Source organism: Anas platyrhynchos, chromosome 9, assembly GCF_047663525.1.
Source record: "Anas platyrhynchos isolate ZD024472 breed Pekin duck chromosome 9, IASCAAS_PekinDuck_T2T, whole genome shotgun sequence".
In the NCBI taxonomy this organism is placed as follows: domain Eukaryota; kingdom Metazoa; phylum Chordata; class Aves; order Anseriformes; family Anatidae; genus Anas; species Anas platyrhynchos.
Window position 1 is genome coordinate 3,895,461 of NC_092595.1, and position 12,813 is coordinate 3,908,273.

At 35.8% G+C, this 12,813-nt stretch overlaps 1 long non-coding RNA gene across 1 annotated transcript; it reads right to left on the reverse strand.

The window, feature by feature from the left end:
• Positions 1-463: 463 nt before the first annotated feature.
• On the reverse strand, positions 464-11,748 carry LOC119717738 (uncharacterized). Its single transcript, XR_005267885.2, has 4 exons — positions 11,644-11,748; positions 9,561-9,767; positions 2,205-2,401; positions 464-573 (listed from the first exon to the last, which is right to left on the reverse strand). It is a non-coding gene; the product is annotated as an uncharacterized lncRNA (long non-coding RNA).
• Between the last annotated feature and the right edge of the window lie 1,065 nt (positions 11,749-12,813).

Here is a 12,813-nt window from a genome sequence, read left to right on the forward strand (position 1 = left end):
ACGTTCTCTAATCCTACCTAATCCATAATTGTGTCAGCTGCTGAAATGGGATGTTTCCACTTGCTTCAGCACCTGCTAGACTAGAAACCTGCCCTTTGCATCACAGTCATAGAGCATAACTTTGCTAACCTTTATGTTCATGGATTCCATGGATCATTTGAAAAGCACTCAAAAATTAACAATTGTTTCAGTAGCTCAGAGAGGAATCAGCTCTTCTTAATTATTTGTTTTCTGTGGGGCAAAAATTAATTCCTTCACTGAGAAAAATAACATGCCATAGGCAGGTGTGATCTAATTGCAATGTTTCCTACTGAATGTCACCAATATCCAAAATCACTGTGCATACAGTGCACCAATTTCATGGAGGAAACAGTAAAACCATTCTGGTCATGCATGCTCCAGCTGTAGGATTTTAAGAGGCTTAGATTGTATAGTTGAATGTAAGGTATTCATGTTTATACTTACATGCTTTTATGATCATTAACACACCATAATATTTGAGACTTCTACCAACAGACTTTGTTTTGCTCTCCTTTCTCCCAGATGGATACATCCAGTTTTCTCTATTTGGAACTGAATCACAAAAAGATGAAATGACAAGTTTAATTTGTGTCTTTCAAAATTTCTTCCTTTTCTACAATATCAGCTTCTGACTAATGAATCACAGTCTGGCAGATTATTTCTCATGAATCCCAGAAGCAGAGGATTCTGTCAGCTAAATAGTAAATACCATAGGGTTGGTGTTTTGTGGTTGTTTTGTTTTGTTTTGTTTTCAATATGACATCAGCATTTAGAAATCTGCATCCAACTATGCCCTCTTACAGACACCAGTCCTAATGCTGGTTTAAGTTTCATCCACATGGAGGAGCCCAATAACTTCACAGGATCTCAGGCCATCTGCTTCTGCAGGTCTTATTACAAGATACTGACACAAATTAAACAGAGGTGCTGAAGACCTTAGAGATGACTATACTCCTACAAATTTAGAAAAAAATAAGTACTTGTGCAATAGATAGTACCTGTTTAAATAGAGAGAGACTGCAACCTACACTCTTATTAGATCTTATTAGATGTTAAGGAAGTTTCATTGGAGAGTATACACTAACAAATGTGGCAATCACGAAAAAGTGTCTGTTGGAGATATATCCCCTCAGAATTAAAGTCATTCAACTAGAAGCCACAGATTTGTAGGAAATGAAGTTTAATCAACACTGGTGCTCCTGAATTTCCTTATTCCTGAACATTCCCAGCTGCTATGGAAAATTAATTAAGGCTCAAATCTTGTGGTTCTTTCTTTAGCACTTGTTGCATGGCAACATTCATTTTTATGTATGAGCTTCTTTTTCCAAATGACTTTATAACAGTCTTATCCAAAGATGAGCTGTGAAAGTCTAAAGATGGATATTTGCACATTTTGGTTTACTCTTGTTGGGTTCTTCACTCACAGGACATGAATTATTCACTGATAAGAGACCTGAAAGCTCTGGTTGGTTCCAGGCATCAGAAAAATCAATCAGTCATGGCAGAGGATTTGATTGGCTTCCTCTCAACAGTGATTTCCACAATTGTTTTTAAAGAGGCAAGCTTTGTTGATTGAAAATAACTGACTTTAGAAGACTGTTGTTTAGAAGACTGTGTTGTAAGTTTGGACACTTACAATAATGTACTTCAAAGCAAGTTAAAACTGCCACTAAGAAGCATGAATGCACTGAGGCACTGACCAGTCTAGTCCCCTTGGTTGCTCTAATATCTACTGGATCTCTTGATCTAGGTACAGGAATCTCTGGCTTTGTCTCCTGCCACTCCTCACACCTTCCACCAGTGGAGAGAGGGAGAGCTCCTTTTTACCGTCACCTTGGATGAAGCAAAACAGCTTCCTTCTAGTATCACTTCTTAAATTGCTACTTAAATTTAGAGAAAATAAATAATCTTAAGTTCCAAACAAGAGGCAGTTTCCAAGGAAATTTGCATATGTGAACTATCCCATAAGGGCTACCTTTTCTTCCACAGAATTGTAAACCAAATTCAGCATGTGATGAAACAGATTAAATTCATGCAACAGCACAGTAAGATTTAAAAAATAATATTAAAATAAAGAGGAAGTGACATATCTCCAGAATAAATTTGCCTTTCTTATTGAAGATCCAGAATCTGCCAATGACTTAGTTCATATTATGTTACAAACAGCTCATGAATTCTCCTACCTGTTCAACATGTGATTTCAGGTCATTTTCCTTCTTCATGTCATCAGTGGGACTCCAGGAATTTAATTCATTTGAGACAGAACTGGCCTGAACGTGTGTACATGAATATATTAACAAGATGCAGGTGACTTCTGTCAAAACGTAGCTCTGCTTTGTGTCAGTCAGATAACATTCTGTTTGCTTCAGAATCTGAAGACCTGTGGTGATTATAATGATGATTAATATTTTTTTCATGTGACTAGCAATCAACTCAGACCAAACTCCAAATATGCCCTTAGTGTAGTAGCTCTTAGAATCTCTTCCCTGCCAGCATCTACTCTGGAGGTGTAAAAATTTGGCTACAATAAAAAGAGAAATTATCTGCACCATATTTTATGTCTAACAAACCACACAAGTTCATATTCCATGAATGCTAAGATTTCTGAATTTGGACTGGATAAAGCTAACCAAAAAGTAATGGAAAAACTCAGACAAAAACCTGTATCAAGATAAATGTGAGCTAAAGTATAAAATTTTGATAGTAATGGTAACTAATAGTGAAGGACGCTGTAGACTGACTGTCTCACTTAGAAATCTTTAAATTATTATTAGATATCTTTGTAAGGTTCTGGTTCACCTGTAAAATACAGAATTGATGTAGGAATCACTCAATAAATTTTGATGGGCTTCATTTAGTATGCAATGAACTATCATACCAGCAGATCTGTTAAAACTTATAAATCTTCGTACTTATCCTGCTATGGACCGGGAGCTACCTCAGAAAAGGAAAAAAATAAAATAAAATAAAATAATGAATTAATTTGTACTTTAGCTCTGATTACTAGTAGCATGAAACCAAAATCCAGGTCTCATTATGCTCAGATTTGTGCAATGATTTTTATGCAGGGTAATAGTTAGCAGACCTCAGTCTACTGATCTGGGGAGAAGTATTAAATATAAAAGACAACCACAGATTAATAGTGTTCTACTCTCTGCTGTTCACTTTGCATAGCTTCCACATCAACAGAAGTTTGGTACTTGATAACATGGAAAGAATTATTAAAAATACAGGCTAAGAGGATATCACAAAGCTCAGATAAAAGGAAATTTTCCTAGCAGAGCATGTAAAAGCTTGGAGTTTTAATTCTGGCTTTGCAACAAAAATGCTAAGGAATAACATCAAGGCAACAGAACAGTTTCATTAATGTTTTGTTCTCCCATCACAGACTCATTTCAAACTCTAGTGTTTCGTGACAACACCTGATATGGCTGGGGAAATGTTTTAATACCACACATTATCAAAAAGATCACAGTAACATTAAAAAATATGCTTAGATTCTACACAAATAATTAGTAAAATGAGGATTGAGTAACTAAATTTAGTGATTATAATTAGGAATGGAAAAAAGATATTGTAACAATTATGAAATCAAAGCAATACATTATATTAAAAATGCTGTACTTAAACTCCATTACCCAATTTCATAAAGAAAAAAAAAAGTACTGATATGGTTCAATGTCTCACAATTTCATAGTTAAAACATTAGCTTTTTTTCTTTTTTTTTTTTTTTTAAACCAGACTCCTAACTAGACTCAGAACAGCACACTTTCCATGATTTATTCTCTGTTTACAAGACGTTAATAAGAGGATAAGGATCTTTTCCATGTACTTTGAAGATTTTAATAACTCTGACCATACTACCCTTAAATTTTAATGCTGTACCAAATCTTCCCTTACCTATATATGCCCAAAATACATTTCAGACTTCAGGAGAACATTGCATTCCTGATGCCTGGGAACCCATGAACATCAACACCAGAAATACAATGTTATACATAAAACCCATATTATTTCAAGGCAAAATAGATTTCAAAAAGCAATGAAGAAATTCAGAATGATATACAGTGACAGAGCAATGAAGCAAATCACTAGATCTCCATGCCTCATTTTTTTGATACTAGCTTTGGCACCTCATTCTTTATAAAATATATGTCACTCAATTTATTTTTTTTAATACAAAATGCTAAGGTTTCAGTTTAGTTTGGGAACGGGAAAAATGTTCATTCTCTCCCTCAGCACAGTAAACACCCACAAGTTATGTCTGCACTTAAAAGTGGTTTGGACAACAGATGAATGAAAGAGGTGCTGAGGACCCAGCACCCATGCTATTGCATAGGAATATATCCACATGTAATATATATGCTTTCCTCACTGATAAGAACCTACCAGAATTTGGAGGGCTTTAGGCCAATCTCTCATGAAAGCCAAAAGGAAAAACTCACCAAAAATATATCAAATAAATGGCTAAAATAATAAATTTATTATATTCTTATCTTATGAAATTTATTTTATATATTTTTAAATGTTAATATTTTGTCTTGATCAAAACAACAGGGATTTTCACTGTAAAATAGTTTCTTTATCTGAGTGATAACAAATTGCTTGTACAATTGCTCGAACATTCCTATTCAAAAAGAAAAATTATACTTGAAACTGCCACCATAGCATTGCAATCTGTTAGTTTATGTTAGTAGCAACTAATTCCCATTCCCAAAAGGAGACAGGCTTAAAATGGAGAATTCAGACCTCAATGTCTAATTTTGCAAAAGGTAGTCTTGTAGGTCCAGTGTGTGCTTATACTCCCTGACAACAAAAAATCACTTGAAGATTTTGAATCAAATTTGAGTTCCTTAAGAAAATTTGAGGATGTTCAGACAAAAGTTGTTCTAATTTGAGATGATTCACTACGATGCTTTCCCATTAGTTTTTCACAATATGTCAGTATTACGAAAACTGAATATAGCCCTGCAGAGAAGGTGTGCACAGTTAGATTGTGTGACCTCTTTTTGTCTTGCTGAAGTTTTAAATACCCAGGAATCTGCTCTCTGCTGGTCTCTGGCACAGAATTTGTCAGAGTACCAACGAAATTCAACTACTTTCTTTCAAACTTTTACTTTTGCCATTCCTGTTAGTCTACAATAATAAAGGAATTTTGTTTTTATGTTTACAGAATACAAGAAAACAAACAAACAAAAAAATACGAGGGTATCTGTATTGAAAGATTCAAATCAAGTGTGAACAAAATCTCCTGGTGGGAATACTTTTTTTTTTTTTTTTAATTTCTTTGTATTTGAACCAATCCACCCCTTCTGCAATATCTCCATAGCTTTCAAAGTGACATGTAAACAAGTCCAGAAGTACTGAACTGGCATTGCACTCAAACCCAGAGAATGTAGTACTCATCTATCATTTATAGCAACATAGCGAGAGCAGCTGTGAATGCCATGCTAACAGTTTGCTTAGGATGATGCAGTGCAATTGGAGAGGCATGCCTAGGATACGTTACCCTCATAATAATGCAAGGAGACAGAGAGCTATCTGGTGTGCAAGTAATTTATGGTGGCATACAGTTTAAAGCACTGGTTACGAAGAAGGTAGGTGTTTTGTATTATCCTGTGGATAACAACTATTACAGACTAGCCTAGTACTTGTAAAATTCATAGAAGAGTATGGCATATGCCAAGGCAATTATTTTGTGTTAGCCAGTACACAGAAAGCCAGGAAGGCATTAATTTGGAGATGATTAGAACCTGCTGTTTTCATTGTGAATAATTTATCTATTGAATGTAGCAGTCAGTTACTGACAATTTACGAATGGAAAATACTGGTTGTTTTTTGTTGTTGTTATTTTTTAATTTGTGTGTCATCACTGTCCTTGTTTTTCAGATTTCTAACTCAAGTACCATAGAAACCACTGTGTTGATCAGGGTAGGGCACATCTCAGATTTCTTCATCACCTGGCTCTGACAAGGCAAGTCACAGCTTTGTGCCTCATTACAGTGCCATTGTGGGATCATGCCGAAAACAAGTCAACAGCAACAGCACACAGCCACTGAAATATTTTCACAGGAATCTATAAATTAAAGTGGATGGGAAAGTAGTGTGGATGAGAAAGATATACTGATAAATAACCAATGCATTTATAAGTAAATATTGATACATTAACACGTATTGATTAATGAAATTGCATTAACACAATTTAATGATACTTAGCCAATATTAATGCACTCTTCATATTATATGCAACTTGATTTTTTATAAAACCCTTTTCAAATAGAAGCCTTCCAATCTCTTCTATGCAATATGAGCTGTTTCACACACCTCAATAACTACTCTGCAACCAAACAAAATAAGTTAGAACTTTTATGTCTACTATTTTTGTCCTCTTTATTCTGATAAGTCACTCTAAGTGTTTTTATAGAAAAAGTAATTTCTGAAAAAGTGTAATGAATGTAATATCAATGGGGTGAACCTACAGACCATGTTCAAAGAAGCATAAAATTATCTGCTTATGAAGGTCAATTAGTTTTGACATTAATTTTGGTAGCACACGTTAAACTATTTTTTTCTACACTAGTAAAAATAAAGCAAGGTCCAGAAAAACTACAGGAACATTTTCAAATTACCAAAACATTTTCATAATTCTTTTAGTTTACAAGTAAACTAAAACTTTTTTTATTTTTTTTTTTAACTTCAAACAATGTGTATGCACTTACACATTCCTGTTGCTGAGAATGTGCTTGATTATATTACAGGAGTAAAACTAATAGCTATCTAGAAGAAATGCCTAAGAAATTAATGGAAATTATAAGTTAATTTGAAGCAAGCATTGAAAACCATAATGCAACTGCATTTCAAATTAATTATACTTCTTTAATCACAACAGCAGATATGCTGCACATCTAAACACAACAAAATACAACAAAATCTGAGGTAAAAAGAATTAGTTAAAATACTTTTATGGAAGTTAAACAATTTATCTTTCTGCATGAGAATATCATTTTCTACTTTAAAAAATATGACTTGCCAAACAATTCCAGCAATAACTGGAAGCAGACCAATTTCCAGAAATGAATGTTTTATATTTTCAAGCATACTTCTGTTAATTAAAAAATCAATTGGCCTTGAAAATACTGAAGAGACTACCCGCACGCCCCACCTCCTCGCTATATTCTATAGATACTTTTAAGCAAACAAAATTTTCTTTTCTGAGAAGGCTGCAGGAAGTAGCGTTAGTAACAATATTATCACTGGAATTTTAAGTACCAGGCTTTGTAAGAGCAACACCAAGCTTCTGAGGCTCTCAGAAGACCTTGCTCCCACTGGGGAAGATGGAAACATGCACGTGCTGGTACTTAAGTGACAACAGTGTCAGCACGTGGTTTTTTACTCTAAAAACTATAGACATCTTTTAGCTAGCAACATTTTTTCCATACATCTTAATCAATTCCTGACCAAAGTTTCCAAAGGCTTGAAATTTAGCTTTGATAAGTGCTCTTTTCCTAAACTATCTATCTCCATTCAAAAGTGGCCCTCTTGCAAACCAGTAAGCATAAGAGGAATTTTGGGGGTTATATCAATGTTACTTTTCCTAAACCTACATTTTTCATTCTTATTTATGTTCTTTCTCACAGCAGACAGGACTTTTTTTTTCCCCAGTTCTGAAAAAATAAACTTATTTTAGCTCTTTCCCAATGCATAGGGTGCTAGGAGGTAGGACAGAGCTGGAATGACTTTGAAAGTCTTAATAATAATCTTTACAACTGAATATTTTGGGGTTTCTTTCCAGAAACAGAAATAAACATAAAGAAGACTTTACTGTTGCCCAAATTATCATAACCAGATGAGGGAAATTCTGCCTTGACAGATGGTGAGATGGTGATCAAGAATTCCCATTATTCCTTGAAATGCCACAACTGAAGAGTTCTTACACTTGTGTTAACAATAATTTCTCTTTTCTCATATGTTGTCAACTCTGAAGTCATCTAACCTAAAAAGTTAATTATAGCAAAAATGAAAGTCTAGAGCAGCTGTATCCCCTAGCCACAGTGAGAACAGTAACAACAACAACAATTATTTCGTCTCCTACACTATACCCAGCCTTTCATTTTGGAATACCAGGACTCAGTTTATGGTTGCCAATATGTGAATCTTTATTGCCATATCCCGTGGTACCAGAGGTAGGCCTCCTGCTGAAGTATCAGAAAAAAAATGTACCATCAGCCCCACATCATTCGCTCACTCAAATTGCACGTGGCTTATGAGAGAGCAACTGAACTAAACCCCTCAGAATCTCTAAGGTAAAGAACTATGAGATTTACGGTTATAATATCAAGAAAATAAAAATGCATGTCTTGTATAGTTATATTTTAATAACCCTCTGTTTTTACTCATATAGCAAATTAAATCTAGTAAATTTTGAACAGCCTATGAAGCACATCTACTTGGAAAAGTTTATTTTTACATTTCTATGGCTTCTTTCAGCTTTGGGGAAATTCAAACATCTGGTTACTCTGGCCAAGGTATTCACCATCCTGCTGCTAAGCAAGTGCTCAAGTCAATGGCCTATGGTTTTTCGTTATACATCCTTCTGTTGGCTGAAAAAAAGAGCCAAACTACAGGTTACCCTTCTCTCTTCCTTTGTGCAAGCACTGGTTTCAATGCATTCCTGTGCTATTATTAGGTTGCCCTGCTTCATACTGAAAGTCCTCCCACGGTTCCCAGCAGGATGCCAGTTGCTGGCAAGTGCCAAGAGCCTGAAGGCTGTGCATCTGTTCAGAGACTGACAGGTAGCACAGCAAGTTAAAAAGCCTATAAATTTGCAGCAGGAGGCTTAGCAGAGACAAATAAAACCCCTACTTCACTTTGTTTTTCAAGCACCGGGTCATGTTACGCCACTGTTTTCTTGCAGGGAGCTGTTTCCCATCCGGGCACATCCCCACCAGCTCCCAGGGGATGCTGAGCAGCTCAGAGCAGTGGCAGGTGCTGCGCCAACTCATATGGGCCCTTTTGAGGAACACGACTGGTGTAGAAGATGGTGGGTGTCAAGTTTTGTCTCCCTGGCATTGATTTTTCTAAAAATGTCTTAGTATTGTCTCAACTGTCTGCAAGCCAAACCTGCAGTATGGGGCTCACGCCAGTATTTTTCCACTAAATAAATGGGCTCAGTCCATGGGCCAGTGATTCCAGTGGTATGAACAGACCTAACTCAGCTGCTGAAGTCACTGACTCTACACCAGCTAGCAGCAGGTATGGACCTGATGCAATTTTTCACTCAAGCTCACATACAACAGAAGGAAAGTAATTGCAAGAGTACCAGTAAATTGTTTCAGCACAAAGTTTCAGTACCTTTAGGAGAAGGAATATTTTACTTCTGTCCTCTATGTTGTGAGGTGACGTTAAATTGACATTAAGAAGAATAGCACAGATGATGGAAAGTTCGGAAAAATTAAATAAAACTATGGTTAAATGGTTACTGACATCATTCAAAGACACCAGCTTGCCATTATGCCTAGATCTACAGACGTAGTGCTTACTAGATGGGAAACAGAAGGTCCCCAGTTTCTTTCCACATGTCACAGAAGGCCACATGTAATCTTCAGCATAGCACCAAGGCCTGAATCCTTTTCTGAAGGCAGGTGGTCCCTTGCATAGACCCAGGAAGTTGGCTGGAGAGGGGATGGAGGGGGTGCTGCTGTTGCTCAGGGAGAGCATGATCTGCTGGTAGTATGGTTCTTAGATGCCTGCCAGGTTAAATCACAACAACGAATTTTGGTTAAATGAGGAAGCTGAACACAGTTAGGCCACTGATTCAAGTAGTCTTCCATATAATGAATATATTACATTTTGGCTCCACATAAACAGATGCTAGTATTATAGAGATGTCAGCACACATTTTAGCTACCACTTTTTAAGCTCAAGACACATAATATTCTTTGTTGAGGGAAACAAAACAAAATAAATAAATAAATAAATCAGATTCTATGGATTATAGAGCTCTCTTAATTCAAGCCTCCTAGCTGTGTAACTGTGTAAACCATATATCAACTTATCAAAAATCAACTTATGGAAAAAAAAAAAAAAAAAAAAGAATAAAAAAAAGCAGAAAATAGTTTCCAAGGATAAAACTGAACAATTAAAAAATTATATCCTCAATATGTTAAAATTTTAATTGAACCAACCTGTGTCTCGTTAATGTTCATTTTGCATGGTACATTAGGGAAAACACTGCTTTGAAGAATTATCTAATTCTGCCTTGCCCCTTGCTGCTAAGCTTTTAGGGATAGAAGAGCAAAGGCTGTGAGTCTTTCACACTAAATACAGATAATACGCTCAGAATAATGATCTCCAGCAAATTTATTTTTATTATAATTTTAATGATTTTATTTTTTTTTGCTAAGAACTACATGGATATTTCCTATTCAAAACTATCTTAAAAAATTCTCATTTTAAACTTAGATAAACTTAGCACTTCGACTTCAAAAATCAACATCCCACTGAGACAAATGATGGTAATTCATATTTATTTTAGAGCTATTATTTCTACCATGTGGAGACTGAAATCTTGTATGTACTGAGGAGATGTTTCTAAACTCCTTATGGGCACCGTTTTCTGTTCCATTTACTCTACTGCTAACATCTGGACAAAAAGTACCTGCAGACCACCTGTTACCATCTCTGTTTAAAGCAGTATTTCATTCTCATTTCAAAGAAGACCTAGTAAGATAGAGCTGAAAATATAAGTGGTAGCTCTTTGTCCTGTGATTAATGGGGCAAAAAAAAATTGCTCTCACAAAAGCAAAGACTAGGAATTAGGGTATTTGAAATACATCTCCCAACTCTAACTCACACAGCTGTCAAAAACACATTGGGTGTTACTGCTAACTTATTTGGTCTTTTGTCTCTCGTGCATTCAGCCTTTGTTGAAAGAATATTTTCAGACACTGTGTTTTATACACTGCCTATCATACTCACTTAAACTCAATAGAGAGCAGTGACAAATGTTAAGCTATTATATTATATGCCTAACTCATTTTTTCAGACTGATGGACACCAATTGTTTGGGTATCTTTAGAGTCTGGGATCTGAGTAAGCTGAAGGAAACAAGGAGAGGGAGGGAATGGAAACATATAAGCAACACCTTTCCTCTGCCCATCCCTAAAGACATGGGGAAATGCAATTAATTATAAAAAGATCCAGCTTCATGGTGTTACATAACTGACATAGATCTACAGCTTGGTTTGGATGGGACTGTTCTACTGCAGAATCAACTCTGAGTAAAGAGAACGAACAGGAAAATTTTCATGCAAAGCAGCATAAATCTTGACACCGTTGCCTAAAAAACAAAAACAAAAACTGACCAAAAAAAAAGCTATTAAAGTAAAAACTTGAACAGTTCTAAGGTGTATTGTATGAAATTGTTATGAAAAGTTGAATACTATTTTAATGTTTCAAGATGGGAAAAGTAAATATATACATTTAGAAGAGTGGATGCTGCCATTCTGAAGGTTGCCAGTTTGCACGTATGACAAAAATGGGCTATGACCCACACCTGTTTTAACTCACAGAATGTCCCTTTCCTAATCACACGTTTTGAATCAACAAATGCAGGATAATTACCGTGTTGGTGAAGAAATGGAGCAGTGGGCAAGGATCAAAATCATTATATGGGCACTTCCCAAACACTTTGTCCATGTTCTTACACCACAAATCGATTCATAGGCTGCAAAGGCAGACGGATAGTTATAATCACCTAATTGACCACATGCACAATAGAGGGTGAAGAATTTCAAATGAGAATTTGTGCAGGCTCATAGCTGCTCTTCAACACATAATTCATATTTAGAAAGTTAACCAGTATGGATAAATCACAACCAGTAAATGCTTGAGAAAGTTTTTTTGGGAAAAAAAAAAAAAAAAAAAAAAAAAAAGGTAAAAAAAAAAAGGGTAAAAGAAAAGGCAATATTTCATTCTGCTTATGTTGTAAATGTTTTCTCAACTCTACATTCTAAACCTAGCACTGTGTGAGCCAGTATGAAATAAGTGGCTTCAGGTCAGCGTTGTGGTGATGCTTAGGGCAGAAGGGGACAGCGAACAGCTTCGACCTTGAGGGTAGGGTTTGGTCAGAGCCAGCAGATGAGGCTGGGAGAGGCCCTCAGGCTGGATTCAAGTCTGAAGCTAACAGAGGTAGGACTGCAACATTTACAGCTCCGTATAAATTACCACACCACCTCCACTTCCCTGCTCTGAACCTAAAGAAAACCAACCAAACTCTAAACTTCCCTAAATAAATTTCTCTTACCTATGCTATGCTCAGGAGAGATTAATTCTCAAACTGCTCCTTAATTAAAAATGGACTTGATTTTTTGTTCCAATTGCATTGAGTAGGCTTTAAACCTTTCTCTATTAAAATGGTTTGAGCTCCCCCCGGTGTTCCCCACCCCCCACCTCCAAAAGTACAAATTAATGTTTTTTTAATTGATAAGAAAATGTTACTGCCTTTTTTTTCTTTTTTTTTTTTAATGTCCTGTGGCAGTGTGGTTATGAGGACTCAAAGTCTCGAATGATTTCAGGTCATTCCTTTTTCGTTTAACTATTATGCATTAACTTACATTTATTTGTTCTGTATTATTTCCATAAGAAAAATACTTCATCATCATCAACAACATGCAGTACTCATGCTGCAGATTTCAGCCAGATGTTAGTATACAGGAACTGGTGATTGCCAACATGACAGACAGTGCTTTCTGAAGCATCTTCAGAAAGTTAAATATAAGCAGTTATTTGCAG